At 36.0% G+C, this 16,508-nt stretch overlaps 1 non-coding gene across 1 annotated transcript; it reads right to left on the reverse strand.

The window, feature by feature from the left end:
• Nucleotides 1-281: 281 nt before the first annotated feature.
• TRNAH-GUG (transfer RNA histidin (anticodon GUG)) lies at nucleotides 282-353 on the reverse strand. The gene has a single exon. It is a non-coding gene; the product is annotated as a tRNA-His (tRNA).
• Between the last annotated feature and the right edge of the window lie 16,155 nt (nucleotides 354-16,508).

A 16,508-nucleotide genomic window follows, 5' to 3' on the forward strand; every position in this document is an offset into this window, starting at 1 on the left:
TATCTTCATATTAATACTCTGAAACATTATGAACACAAAAGAAAAAAAAAAAGCTAAGATTCTCACACATTTTGGGTTGCCAGGGATGATTCTGATTTAGGACTGTTAATGGTTAACTATATCCATTTCACTCCTTGAAGTGGCATAAGACTAAGTGTAGTCACTCAGTCATTTCCAACTCTTTGCGGCCCCATGAACTGTAACCCACCAGGCTCCTCTGTCCATGGGATTCTCCAGGCAAGAATACTGGAGTGGGTTGCCATTTCCTTCTCCAGGGGATCTTCCCGACCCAGGGATCGAACCTGGGTCTTCCGCATCACAGGCAGATGCTTTACCCTCTGAGCCACCAGGGAAGCCTAAGTGGTCTAGTTTGGACAATAAATTATTTGATCACCCTAAATAAAATGAACGCATATTCAGTTAATGGATAACCATACAGTTAATGATAAACATTAGAAATACCTTAGTCACTCTCAAATCCTAACTTCCTCTCTTTTTTAAATTTGGAGTTTATAAATGTTATTGTAGATCCAATTGTATCCCCCAAAATAGATACAGAAGCCTCCTTTTCCCATGAATGAAACCTTTCTGGGAAATAAGGTCTTTGAAATGTTTGAATCAAGTTAACAGGAGATTAAGGTGGGCTCTAAATGTAATGACTGGTTCCTTTTAAAAAGAAAAACACACACAAACATACAAACACACAGACCACGTGATGGTCAAGGCAGAAACTGGTGTGATACAGTTCCAATAAAAGTCAAGGACTGCTTTCAATAACCAGAAGATAGAAGACATGACGTGTTCCTCCCTAGAGTTTTCAGAAGGAGCATAGCCTGCTAACAACTTGAGTTTGGAGTTCTAGTTATCAGTTTTGCAAGAGAATAAATTTGTGTTATTTTAAGCTTCTCAGTTCAAGATACTTTGCTACAGCATCCCTAGGAATATAAAAGAAATTATTTCCATGAGTGTCTTTATAGTTTATCATATGTATATATTGATCAGATAGAATAGATTATTAGTATTTTTCATATATTATTACTTTATATAAATGGAATCAGAAGCAAAAATGTTTCTATACTTGTGCTATTCATTTCTCTAAATACGTTGTAGGTTACTTTTAGCTTAACTGTGGAATACTATCCCATTCCAAATACACAGGCATACAGCTGTGTATATATAGCTTCCGTTGTTAATGGACATTAATGCTGTTTGCAATTTACAACTATTACAAATGTATCTTGTACTTGTCTTTTTGTATGTGAGAGTGTTAGTCTCTCAATCATGTGTGACTCTTTGCGACCCCATGAACTGTAGCCCACAAGGCTGCTCTCTCCTTGGGATTCTCCAGGCAAGAATACTGGAGTGGGTTCCCATTCCTATTTCCAGAGGATCTTCCTGACCCAGGGATCAAACCCAGGTCTCCTACATTGCAGGCAGATTCTTTATCGTTTGAGCCACCAGGGAAGCCTATATGAGTAGGCAATGCAATTCTCCAACTTAATGTGGTATTGCTAGATTGCTCCTCAAATTAGTAATTTTCAAACTCATCAGGAATGCATAGAAAGTCTTTTTGCTTCTTGTTACTGCCACAGTTAGTATTACTAGAGCAACATTTCTGTTGTCAACTTTTTTGTTGTTGGTGGGTGGTTGATTGTTTTTGCTAATCAGTTAAGTGAGAAATTATACTTCTTCCTGTTTTAATTTGCAGTTTCCTGATTACTAGTGAAGTTCATTTATTCATATATTCACTGGGATTTCAGATATTCTCTCCTGTGCACTATGTGATCATAATTTTTGCCCTGTAGGTGGGTTTATTTGTTTTCCCTCAATAATATGTAGTAGATATTATTAGTTTTTGGATCATGGTTCTTGATGGATTTTACATAGTTTAAATATCTTTTTTTCCAGATAGAGGCTTATATGCACTGAACAATATAATTTGTTAAGGCAAAGTTATTTTTTGTCCTCTTTAGGCTACCCTTATTATCGTGAATATCACAATGTTTTCTGACTTGATTGCATGTATGACTTCCTATGAAATTTTGAGTTATTTACCAACAGGAAGAGTGTTTCTTCTCATTTCTAGCTAATGACACACATAAGACACTACAACAATAAGCATTAAGTGATAATAAAATAATTTTAGCTTGAGAAGTAGTTAAACCCATTACCAGAGAGCACCAGACAATCACTTCTGGTAAAAGTTTAGAAATACAGTACATATGACTCTTGTGACTACAGGATTAAAGAAACAAATTAATGGAAAAGATTTCTTGGTTATTTATACCCTCCAATCATCTAACACACAATACAGCCAGGCTATATTTTCTTTATTTGATTGTCCATAGTGTGTCCAAATACACTGTAAAATGAAGAAAATTACTTGAGGCAACAAATATAAGAACATGAAATTACCAAAAAAAATCTATGATACCCTGAGCTGGGAGAAACACTGCATATATATATTCTAATCAAGAAGCCACCAAGTCTTTACTACTAAATTTTAGAGCACATTTAAATTTCATTAATGGAGTGGCCATCATGGTCAACAAAAGAGTCCAAAATGCAGTACTTGGATGCAATCTCAAAAATGACAGAATGATCTCTGTTCGTTTCCAAGGCAAACCATTCAACATCACAGAAATCCAAGTCTATGCCCCAACCAGTAACACTGAAGAAGCTGAAGTTGAACGGTTCTATGAAGACCTACAAGAAGTTTTAGAACTAACACCCAAAAAAGATGTCCTTTTCATTATAGGGGACTGGAATGCAAAAGTAGGAAGTCAAGAAACGCCTGGAGTAACAGGCAAAATTGGCCTTGGAATATGGAATGAAGCAGGGCAAAGACTAATAGAGTTTTGCCAAGAAAATGCACTGGTCATAACAAACACCCTCTTCCAACAACACAAGAGAAGACACTGTACATGGACATCACCAGATGGTCAACACCGAAATCAGATTGATTATATTCTTTGCAGCCAAAGATGAAGAAGCTCTATACAGTCAGCAAAAACAAGAGTGGCTCAGATCATGAACTCCTTATTGCCAAATTCAGACTTAAATTGAAGAAAGTAGGGAAAACCACTAGACCATTCAGGTATGACCTAAATCAAATCCCTCATGATAATACAGTGGAAGTGAGAAATAGATTTAAGGGCCTAGATCTGATAGATAGAGTGCATGATGAACTATGGAATGAGTTTCATGACACTGTACAGGAGACAGGGATCAAGACCATCCCCATGGAAAAGAAATGCAAAAAAGCAAAATGGCTGTCTGGGGAGGTCTTACAAATAGCTGTGAAAAGAAGAGAAGCGAAAAGCAAAGGAGAAAAGGAAAGATACAAACATCTGAATGCAGAGTTCCAAAAATAGCAAGAAGAGATAAGAGAGCCTTCTTCAGTGATCAATGCAAAGAAATAGAGGAAAACAACAGAATGGAAAAGACTAGAGATCTCTTCAAGAAAATCAGAGATACCAAGGGAATATTGCATGCAAAGATGGGCTCGATAAAGGACAGAAATGTTATGGACGTAACAGAAGCAGAAGATATTAAGAAGAGATGGCAAGAATATACAGAAGAACTGTACAAAAAAGATCTTCACGACCCAGATAATCACGATGGTGTGATCACTGACCTAGAGCCAGACATCCTGGAATGTGAAGTCAAGTGGGCCTTAGAAAGCATTACTATGAACAAAGCTAGTGGAGGTTATGGAATGCCAGCTGAGCTATTCCAAATCCTGAAACATGATGCTGTGAAAGTGCTGCACTCAATATGCCAGCAAATTTGGAAAAATCAGCAGTGGCCACAGGACTGGAAAAGGTCTGTTTTCATTCCAACCCCAAAGAAAGGCAATGCCAAATAAAGCTCAGACTACCACAAAATTGCACTCATCTCACACGCTAGTAAAGTAATGCTCAAAATTCTCCAAGGCAGGCTTCAGCAATATGTGAAATGTGAACTTCCTGATGTTCAACTGGTTTTAGAAAGGGTAGAGGAACCAGAGATCAAATTGCCAACATCCACTGGATCATGGAAAAAGCAAGAGAGTTCCAGAAAAACATCTATTTCTGCTTTATTGACTATGCCAAAGCCTTTGACTGTGTGGATCACAATAAACTGTGGAAAATTCTGAAAGAGATGGGAATACCAGACCACCTGATCTGCCTCTTGAGAAATTTGTAAGCAGGTCAGGAAGCAACAGTTAGAACTGGAAAGGGAACAACAGACTGGTTCCAAATAGGAAAAGGAGTACGTCAAGGCTGTATATTGTCACCCTGTTTATTTAACTTATATGCAGAGTACATCATGAGAAACGCTGGACTGGAAGAAACACAAGCTGGTATCAAGATTGCCAGGACAAATATCAATAACCTCAGATATGCAGGTGACATCACCCTTATGGCAGAAATTGAAGAGGAACTCAAAAGCCTCTTGATGAAAGTGAAAGTGGAGAGTGAAAAAGTTGGCTTAAAGCTCAACATTCAGAAAACGAAGATCATGACATCCGGTCCCATCACTTCATGGGAAATAGATGGGGAAACAGTGGAAACAGTGTCAGACTTTATTTTTCTGGGCTCCAAAATCACTACAGATGGTGACTGCAGCCATGAAATTAAAAGACGCTTACTCCTTGGAAGGAAAGTTATGACCAACCTAAATAGCATATTCAAAAGCAGAGACATTACTTTACCAACAAAGGTCCATCTAGTCAAGGCTATGGTTTTTCCAGTGGTCATATATGGATGTGAGAGTTGGACTGTGAAGAAGGCTGAGCACTGAAGAATTGATGCTTTTGAACTGTGGTGTTGGAGAAGACTCTTGAGAGTCCCTTGGACTGCAAGGAGATCCAACCAGTCCACTCTGAAGGAGATCAGCCCTGGGATTTCTTTGGAGGGAATGATGCTGAAGCTGAAACTCCAGTACTTTGGCCACCTCAGGTGAAGAGTTGACTCATTGGAAAAGACTCTGATGCTGGGAGGGATTGGGGGCAGGAGGAGAAGGGGACGCCTGAGGATGAGATGGCTGGATGGCATCACTGACTCGATGGACGTGAGTCTGAGTGAACTCTGGGAGTTGGTGATGGACAGGGAGGCCTGTCGCGCTACAATTCATGGGGTCGCAAAGAGTCAGACTCGACTGAGCGACTCTTCTGATCTGATCTGAACATAGAAATTATATTAATTTTTATTATTTTCTTTTAAGCATCCTCATAATCTCTCATCTTATCGTTCAGTTTTCTTTCTTATATATCAAATGAGTATATTAGCATATAAGCTTAAATATGACAATAAGCAAAATTTATAAGATGCTCACATAAAAGCTGAGGATTGTAATTTAGCCTTCCAATCCAAATTAATGTGTTGAAGTGGATAGAAGCTACTTTATATTTATTTATAAATTTAAGTTGCTCAATTCCTCCAAGAACATTGGAATTATTATTTACCCTCGTCTTTCTTAATTAGCCTCTTTATATCTTTTAATGACTAGCCCATGCAGCAATGAGAGACAATGGATTATGCCTTACCACTTAATTCTACATTTTGAAATGCATTAATGGTTCTTGTCATTCATATTATGTGAGTGTCACTTCCTTGACAACATGCTGACAACATGTCAATAAGACTGAAGATGCAGGATTAATTCTCAAGAGTGATGATCTGAACTGATTCATTTATCTACAAACAAGTAAACATTTCCCCTTTTCTTTTAAGTTTCTATGTGACAGCATCATTATCATACATGACTTTTATAATATAAAAATTAAAAATAATTTATCTGAACACATAAATTTACTGAAATATTTTAAAGATAATTCAATTAAAAATAATACATATTATTCATACATATATATATATATATGTTGAGTCAAGGAAATTGTAAATATATTTGTGTGAGTGGTTAGTTTGAAATATTGTTGCAGATAGAGACTAGCTATCTTTATGTTGGGTGGGCCACTTACATTGAAAGTCAGTTACAAGTGACTTTTGGAAACAGTTTAAATGTGAAACAACAACAACAAAAACTACTATGTTCAAGGAGATCAAAGTTCCCTGAGGAACTAAGAAAAAATATTCAAATTATGTGCTCATTGATACATCTGTTGGGTGATCTTTAAAGTTCTCCTTTCTCCTGTAATATTATTTTGCTTTTTGCCTACAACAGATCAGATCAGATCAGATCAGTCGCTCAGTTGTGTCTGACTCTTTGCGACCCCATGAATCGCAGCACGCCAGGCCTCCCTGTCCCGCACCAACACCCGGAGTTCACTCAAACTCACGTCCATCGAGTCAGTGATGCCATCCAGCCATCTCATCCTCAGGCGTCCCCTTCTCCTGCCTCCAATCCCTCCCAGCATCGGAGTCTTTTCCAATGAGTCAACTCTTCGCATGAGGTGGCCAAAGTACTGGAGTTTCAACTTTAGCATCATTCCTTCCAAAGAAATCCCAGGGCTGATCTCCTTCAGAGTGGACTGGTTGGATCTCCTTGCAGTCCAAGGGACTCTCAAGAGTCTTCTCCAACACCACAGTTCAAAGGCATCAATTCTTTGGCACTCAGCCTTCTTCACAGTCCAACTCTCACATCCATACATGACCACAGGAAAAACCATAGCCTTGACTAGACGGACCTTTGTTGGTAAAGTAATGTCTCTGCTTTTGAATATGCTATTTAGGTTGGTCATAACTTTCCTTCCAAGGAGTAAGCGTCTTTTAATTTCATGGCTGCAGTCACCATCTGTAGTGATTTTGGAGCCCAGAAAAATAAAGTCTGACACTGTTTCCACTGTTTCCCCATCTATTTCCCATGAAGTGATGGGACTGGATGTCATGATCTTCGTTTTCTGAATGTTGAGCTTTAAGCCAACTTTTTCACTCTCCACTTTCACTTTCATCAAGAGGCTTTTGAGTTCCTCTTCACTTTCTGCCATAAGGGTGGTGTCATCTGCATATCTGAGGTTACTGATATTTCTCCCGGCAATCTTGATACCAGCTTGTGTTTCTTCCAGTCCAGCGTTTCTCATGATGTACTCTGCATATAAGTTAAATAAACAGGGTGACAATATACAGCCTTGACGTACTCCTTTTCCTATTTGGAACCAGTCTGTTGTTCCCTTTCCAGTTCTAACTATTGCTTCCTGACCTGCTTACAAATTTCTCAAGAGGCAGATCAGGTGGTCTGGTATTCCCATCTCTTTCAGAATTTTCCACAGTTTATTGTGATCCACACAGTCATAGGATGAGCATATGCTTCACATTTACCAGGACACTCTCATTTAACTACTGCCTATTTGGTGTATGTTTTATTAACCTCATCTCCCTCTCAAAAGAGCCATGGCTTGGGCAACAAATTATGTACTTACTCTACAAATATAAAATAGTAAAACACTTTACACTTTTAGTCATTTTTTATAGCAATCAAAGGGAACTTTTAGTATCTTCTGCATGTGAACAATATCAAAAGCCATTTACTAATCCTGAAATTCCACTAAAAAAGAAAAGTTCTCATTTATGGTATATGACGAGAAATTGTTCTAAGGATGTATATTTTCCAACATATTATAGTTAGGTTAGCAAGCAAAAATAAAAGTCAAAGAATTTCAAGAACATCTAATGTTTTCAAATGTCTTCTGTTATATATCACATGAGGGATAAAATGGATTAGCCCTTGAGAAGTGATGAAGGGATACAAAATTAATATTTTGGAAATGAAACAGTTTGGGAGATATCAAGTGACACATCCGGCCAGCTGTACCAATGAAGATTAGAAGTCAATTAACTTGACTTGGTCAATTTACTTTTACTACAGCACACAGCCTTTAATTTTTAGAGTAGCTGGGCCATAGCTATTTACGTAGTTTCAGGATATAAAAATCTATATTCTCCAAAAGTATTGAAGATAAGCAAAAGAAGTAATAAAAATTAAATTCAAAGTTAAAATAAAGGAATTAAAGGGATATATATATATATATATATATCTATATAGATATAGATATTGATATAGATATATATATGCATGCACGCTAAGTTGCTCCAATAGTGTCTGATTTGCAACCCTATGGACTGTAGCTTGCCAGGCTTCTCTGTCTACAGGAATCTCCAGGCAAGAATGCCGGAGTGAGTGGCCATGTCCTTCTTCAGGGGATCTTCTTGTATGTAGTATGGTAACCTATAGCCCAAAATTTAGAAAGGATACAAATTAGTCTTTCTTCTTCATAAATGTAATTACTTATAAACACTATTCTTTCTTAGGAAGCCATATAATTTCGGTATGTGTTTTAGTTTAAGTTACTCCCAATCTGCTTCTAATTATTTTTAAATGTTGTATTGAGATTAATTTCAGTGGTACTAATGTATATAATTTAAATAAAAACATGAAATCAAATTACCTCTGGCTTATGCAATATTTAAGAAAATCAGCTTAAATGGGGGAATAGTGGAATTAAGTACTGTGTATTATTGAAATGTATAAGTTAATGCTTTCCTAGTGTTTTAAGTAAAGGGATTGGCATGGAATCTTTAGTTGTGAATTAAAGTGCTGGGACAGAGGTGTTACATGAGCAGCAACATGAATGAGCAAGGAAGGATTATCACAGAAAAGAAACAACAGCTGTTCTTTAGGGAGCTCTAAATAAGGTTTAGTAAGTACAATCAAATTTTTCCTTTTCCTTTCCTTTTATGTTTTATTGCTTGCTATTTTATTTTTATAGTAATTACATTTACCTATTTCTCCTTGTATATAAAAGAGCATATTTTTCCTTCTATGTAGAATGATAAAATGGTGCCAATTTGATTTAGTGCAGTGACTTTCTTTGGATTTTATTGAAATAATCTTTGCATAAAATCCAGTGGTGAGAAAAGGTTTAAAATAATAGCAAGGCCATTTAAATGAAATATCCAGAATAGTCAAATCCATAGACAGAAGGACTTCCCAGTTGGCACCACCATTAAAGAACCTGCCTGTCAATGTAGGAGACATAGAGACTAGGATTCAGTCTCTGGATTGGGAAGATCCCCTGGTGTAGGAAATGGCAATGCACTCCAGTAGTCTTGCCTGGAGAACCCCATGGACAGAGGAGCCTGGTGGGCTACAGTCCATGGATTAGCAAAGAGTTGGACATGACTGAAGCAACTTAGCAGCAGCAGCATACACATACAAACAGTTCATAGAACATAGTATTAAAAAAAAAAAAGATAAAAAAATGCACAGAAGACATAAATTCCATTTTCCCAAAGAAAATATACAGATGGCTAACAGGAACATGAAAAGGTACTCAGTGTTACTAATTTTTAGCAAAATGCAAATCAAAATCACAATGGGGTATCATTTCACACCAGTCATGATGACCATGATCATAAAGTCCATAAATAAAAAATGTTAATGGTGTAGAGAAAAGGGAACCCTCCAACAGTGTTGGTGGGAATACCAATTGTTGCAGCCACTCTGAATAATATAAAGATTCCTTAAACAACTAAAAATAGAACTACCATATGACACAGTAATCTCACTCTTGGACATATACCCAGAAAAAAAGATTAATTCAAAAAGATACATGCACCTAAATGCAAAATTAACAATAGCCAAGACATGGAAACCACCCAAGTGCAGATCAACAGACAACTGGCTTAAAATGATGATGTGGTATATATACAGATACAGACACACACATACCCACACACGACGGAACATCACTCAGTCGTAAAAAAGAATGAAATATTGCCATTTTCAGCAACATGAATAGACCTAGGCAATATTATACTTGGTGAAGAGAAAATCAAATACTATATGATATGATTCATATGCGGAATCTAAGAAACTAATACAAACAAATCTGTATACAAAACAGAAAGACTCACAGACATAAAAATAAAAATTATGGTTACCAAAGGGGAGAGGGAAGTAAAGGGACAAATTAAGAGTACAGTATTAATATATATAAATTTGGCCACCTCATGCGAAGAGTTGACTCATTGGAAAAGACTGATGCTGAGAGGGATTGGGGGCAGGAGGAGATGAGGATGACAGAGGAGGAGATGGCTGGATGGCATCACCAACTTGACGAACCTGAGTTTCAGTGAACTCCGGGAGTTGGTGATGGACAGGGAGGCCTGGTGTGCTGTGATACATGGGGTCGCAAAGAGTCGGACACGACTGAGTGACTGAACTGATACATAAAACAGATCAGCAACAAAGATGTACTGCATAGTGCATGGCATTATATCCAATGTCTAATAACCTATAATGGAATGTAATCTGAAAAGAAAAAAAGAACTTAATCACTATGTCCTGTACTTGAAACTAACATAGTATTATAAATAAACTCACTTCAATAAGAAAAAAAAAAAGTAGCTGGTAAGTACAAAGATAAATATGGAAGTGCTTAAGAAGAGACAGAGATATAAAGGTGTGTTTCCAAGAATCTCATATAGGGTAGCATCTAAGAGTAGAGAAATCCTATGTTAATATTTGTCTTGCTTATTTCTCCAGTAAGACTGCTTTTTTCTGGAATTTCTTATTCTTTTTGGTAATGGCAATGAAAGCCAAAGACTGTACTTACTAATTAAGATACAATCTGTGTATAAAACCCAATGCGTGTGTGCATCCTCAGCCTCTGACTCTTTGTGACCCCATGATACTCTAGCCTGCCAGGCTCCTCTGTCCATGGGATTTTCCAGGCAAGAATACTAGAGTGTGTAGACATTTCCTTCTTCAGCGTATCTTTCCAACCCAGGTATCCAACCCATGTCTTCTGAGGGAGACACATCTTGCGTTACATAAAACTTTGGGCCTTTAACAATTCACACAATAATTTAAATGAAATAGCAATCTTTTGGAAAAGCACTTAGTATATGCAGAGAAAAATTAAAATGTCTGTCATATTTATAAAATGTAGATATTCTGTTCCCTTTGATGTAAATGACTGAAATCCTATTGATCTTGATAATCACAGACTCATGGCATCATTGTCAAATCAGTCTCAATCCAACTTTACAGCCATGGTGTCTATTGTTCTATTATCCATAATATTAGGTACCAGGAAACTATATCACTTTGTTTCCTTTCTTTCTGCCAGTGTTTATGCATTTCACTCCACTGGTAAATTCTCCAAGACATAGTGGCAAGGTAGTCTGAAATCTAATTGTCTTGAGTTTTGACTTCAACTCATACAGCTTGGATAAGTCATTTACTCTTTCAAAGATTAGAATTCTCATGTACATAAAGGGAAGAAAAGCAGTAATAACACAGGTACCACCAAAATAATATATTTGGTAAAAAACCCTGATGCTGGGAAAGATTGAAGCAGGAGGAGAAGGGGATGACAGGATGAGATAGTTGGATGGCATCACCGACTCAGTGGACATGAGTTTGAGCAAGCTCTGGGAGTTGGTGATGGACAGGGAAGCCTAGCATTCTGCAGTCCATGAGGTTGCAAATAGTCAGATAAGACAGAGGGACTAACCTGCAGGATTCAATAAATGCTAGATAGACATTGTTACTTTTTTTTTTAATCAAATCGGAGCTGGAACACCTCCTTCAATTCCTTTTAGAGTTGGATATATATTTTATCTCTTTAGATCTCCAAATCAAACTGTACTTAAAAAAATAGTTTAATTTTACCTTCCATCTCCAATACCTAATTCATTGCTAATGTGCATTTATTTTATATGATTGATTTATTTTTTTCATAAATTCAAGTAGTGTAATTATCAGTAGCATTTTCTGGTGAATGAAAACTATCCAGAACATAGTAAATAACAAGTGTCATATTCATTTAAAGCTACAAAGTTTATAATGTGAGAGAGTGGGGAAGAGTTGTTATTCAACAATGAGAGATGGGACTTTGAAAGTAATTCAAGTATATGACCCAGTGGTGGCCTTTGTTCAGATGCTCTCTCCTGACAGTCAGAGATGTGTTGTTGATGAACCTAGAATATTAATGCCAGAATGTTGAAATCAAGATACCTGCCTCTCATGGTATAAATTCAAAGAGATTGCAACCCATATCAAGGTTTGCAAAATGAACCTAAACACGTTTGCCAATCATGGGAAAAAGTAACACTAGGTACTGCTACAAAGCCATCATGTTTGTAAAAAAGATTAAAGCAATAACCAGAGAACAGAGAACAGGCAAATTTGGCAAAGAGAACGGCCTCTGGACCATGAATCTTTCTTTTCTCTTGAAACCATAAATGATCTTTTATACTTGACACGTTTTTCAAGTTGACCTCTAAAACTTTTATCATTGATGAAAATAATAGCAACGATGTATCTTCCACCACATTTTAAATTATTTGAGTTTTATGTCCAGCCTAAACGTATTGAATTTACTCAGATAATTTTGAGTCTGCAATCACTCATTGAAAGAATAAACTTTTTAAAAGTCATACACTTCGCATTTTTTTCTTTGAACTTCGATTTCAATTCCACTTCTCCAAAAAATTCCTACAATAAATATTTTATACATATGTTTATACACATATTTCAAAACAAAGCATACTGTGTATATTTAGATTGTTTATAATTTACATATAATTTAAAACATATTTCCTGTACCAATTAGGCTTTACTTTATCAAAACATTTATTCTGGCTTGAGAGCATTTCATTTATTAGTGGTTCATTGTTGGCCATAATAACATTATATATTACAACTTTTAAAAATGTTAAATCATAAAATAAATTTTATTGAAATTGCAGTTAATTAAGATGTGTAGCATGGTTATAAAGCTTATATAAGGATGTCCTTAGATATTATATTTATAATTACCTCCTTGCTTAATGGTCCCGAGATTTTTACGTTATAGGGCAATGCATCTTATTGGGACGTAAGGTGCACTTATTCTTATGAAAATGACAGAAGCATAATTGTGGAGGAGGTTAGAACAGGAAATATAGTTGTCAAGAAGGTCACGCTAGGAAAAAAGTTTAGACAGAGGTAAAGGGTCTGGAAGAATCTGTGCATGAGTTTTTAGAAAGTTTTCCTGTGATGCCAAATGTACACATATCACAGGATGAAAACCACTGTTTTATATGATCTGTGAGATTTTCCTCAATTTATTCATGTGGGTTAGCCAGTTCACATTAGAAGAACATAGGAGTATGGGATGGAAATGGAAAGAGCAGAAATGTGAAGGTATGGATTAGATGCTGTAGGTAATCAATGATTACCCTCCCCATTTTGACTCAAGAGGCCTCTGGTTTCCATGTGAAGGAGTTCCCCCACACTCTACTCCTTGCTAGATTCAGAAATGTAGGCATACTAATGAACATGTCCTTTGTGGATACACTTTAATTACGTAAGTTCATTTCTAAGAATTTCCTGGATAATGTTGGAAATCATAATTAACTAAGACACTCCAGTGCCATTTAATGAAGAACTGTCTTTGGTCACTATGGTCAGACTTTCGCAGCAACTTAGTATGTTTTAAAAGTAATGAGAAAATTTAAATACTTCATGGATAATTATATGCCACAAATAATAACTTACACTTTAACTCTTTCAGTATATTTAGATCTAATTTAAAAAAAAGTGTTTGGTCCATTTATTTATTTTTTATATTGCAGGTTTTTGGACTGTATAACTGTTTGGAGAGTTTATACTAATCACTGTAGACATTTCTAAAAACAGAAGTGAGTACAAAACTGGGCTTCTATAAATGCTGACTATGCTCTGAATTAAGAATCCTTGTCTGGCTCAACAGTTTACTGAAAACATAGGGGCATTGTACTCTAAAAATCAAACTTCTTATTCACGTAAGCATTATTCATCAGCCTTGTCGGGTCTTCCAAAACATTCTTCCTTGTGCTTTATAGATCATTCATTTTAAAAACATATTTTTCAGACTCCACCAGACTCCAGTTGGTAATACTGAATGAAAATTCTCTAAAAAATCACTTTTACTTACAGTGCTGATGTCAAACATTCAAGCAGACAAGGCTATCAGGTTGGTTGTCTTCTAATTTCAGATTTCAGAAATTGAACACAATCACTTTTGTATGTAGCACACAGAAAGTAAATTTGTTTCTTTTATATGTTTATTTTTTAATGGAGCATAATTGCTTCACCAGAAAATAAATTTGAATAGAAATCTTACTTTTCTGTCCCAATAATATATTCTTTCAATATTCTACTAGTGTCTTACTTAAAATCTTCCAATCCTATGAAATTGTGTTCTATAATATCATTCTTTTAAAGAGTATATAGAACATGTAGGATTTAAACTCAATGTAATTTACTTACTTTTTAACAAAAATGACACTATGTGGAAAAATAGTATTTTCATTAACATGAACAATGCCTATTTGTTAATTTCAAAATCAAAATATTTATCTCAATTATCTCTATTACTTCATTTACAATTATTTTAAGGACATTTTCCTCACTAGATATTCTTATAAAGTTTTATCATTAAAAATACTGATTTATCAGAGAAATAAGAAAGTATACTTGAAATGACAAAAAATGTTAAAATTTCATCCTCACCTTGCATACTTGATCCTAAGCAAAGAAAAATTGAATGAAAAAAAAAACAAACAAAGGGATAGACTTTACCTTATCTGTTGTGATATATTTCATTTCCCTAAATATGACATATTTCTTGAATAGCATATGTTTAATGGGTTTAGTGATGAATATCACCTCTGACTGTTTAAATTTTGTTTCCTCAATCTCTTCACAACCTTTATTTATGGTTTTATTTTCTTTTATTCTGAATAAGTCTCTACAATTTCTGTAAATCAAGTATGAAAATCAGTGCTTAAAAGAAAAAAAAAAGAAGCAAAAGGGATGTGAAGGATGGAGCAATTTACTTGGAGTGTCTGAATAAGGACCACCAAAAAGTTGGTGGAGTGGATCAAAATGGCACTGTGATTTGAGGAAAGTAGTAGGTTATATTTTTGTTGAAACAGATGACTGATGCAATGAAATTAAAAGATTTTTTTTTCTTGGAAGGAAAGCTATGAGACAGCATATTAAAAACTGGAGACATTACTTTGCAAACAAAGGTCCATATAGTAAAAGTTATGGGTTTTCCAGCAGTTATCTACAGATGTGAGAGTTGGACCAAAGGCTGAGAGCTAAAGAATTATGCTTCTGAATTGTAGAGCTGGAGAAGAGCTTTGACAGTCCCTTGGACAACAAGGAAATCGCACCAGTCAATCTTAAAGGGAGTCAATCCTGACTATTCGTTGGAAGGACTGATGCTGAAGCTGAAGCTCCAGTACTTTGGGCACCTGATGCAAAGACCTGACTCACTGGGAAAAAACCTTGATGCTGGGAAAGAGAGAAGGCAAAAGGAAAAGAGGGTGGCAGAGGGTGCATTGGTTAGATAGCAGCACTGACTCAATGGACATGAATTTGAGCAAACTGTGGGAGATAGTGAAGAACAAGGAAGCCTAGCATGTTGCAGTCCATGGGCTAGCGATGACAGAAACAACAGAGTGACAGAACAGCAATAAAGGCAGAAGTACTTCCAACATAACTTAAAAGCTGTGACTTTAGAGTCAGAAAGATAGGGATAAATATTAAGAATCAAATTTAAATATCAATAAGAGCAAAATTCCTACAATAAAAAAAGTATAAGGAAATAATTTAGAGTAGAATTAGGAGCAGAGGACTACCCAGATATACATGGACCAAACCTTGAAGTGGAATTCATACTCCAAATCTATTCTTACTCCACTTAAAAGAATTCAGTCACATGGTCATACTAATATCAAAGATTGCTGCAAAATCGAATCTGGTTACATCCTAGTTAGAAAGGAACTCAGGGAGACCAATTCCAACAGAGCATGTCTATCATTTAGCTTTAGTTTTCTCTGTTACCCTCTGTATAATCCCTTCCTTTCCTCTGTATAATCCCTTCTGATTATACAGTGGAAGTGAGAAATAGATTTAAGGGACTAGATCTGATAGACAGAGTGTCTGAGGAACTATGAACAGAGCTTTGAGATATTGTATAGGAGACAGGGATCAAGACAATCCCCAAGAAAAAGGAATGCAAAAAAGCAAAATGGCTGTCTGAGGAGAGGTCACAAATAGCTGTGAAAAGAAGAGAAGTGAAAAGCAAAGGAGAAAAGGAAACATATACCCATGTGAATTCAGAGTTCCAAAGAATAGCAAGGAGAGATAAGAAAATCTTCCTCAGCAATCAATACAAAGAAATACAGGAAAACAACAGAATGGGAAAGACTATAGATCTCTTCAAGAAAATTAGAGATACCAAGGGAACATTTCATGCAAAGATGGGCTTGATAAAGGACAGAAATGCTATGGACCTAACAGAAGCAGAAGATATTAAGAAGAGGTGGCAAAAATACACAGAACTGTACAGAAAAGATCTTCATGATCCAGGTAATCACGATGGTGTTAACACTCACCTAGAGTCAGACATCCTGGAATGGGAAGTCCAGTGGGCCTTAGGAAGCATCACTATTAACAAAGCTAGTGAAAGTAATGGAATTCCAGTTGAACCATTTCAAATCCTAAAAGATGATGCTGTGAAAGTG

Source organism: Bos javanicus, chromosome 20 (genome assembly GCF_032452875.1).
Source record: "Bos javanicus breed banteng chromosome 20, ARS-OSU_banteng_1.0, whole genome shotgun sequence".
NCBI lineage: Eukaryota > Metazoa > Chordata > Mammalia > Artiodactyla > Bovidae > Bos > Bos javanicus.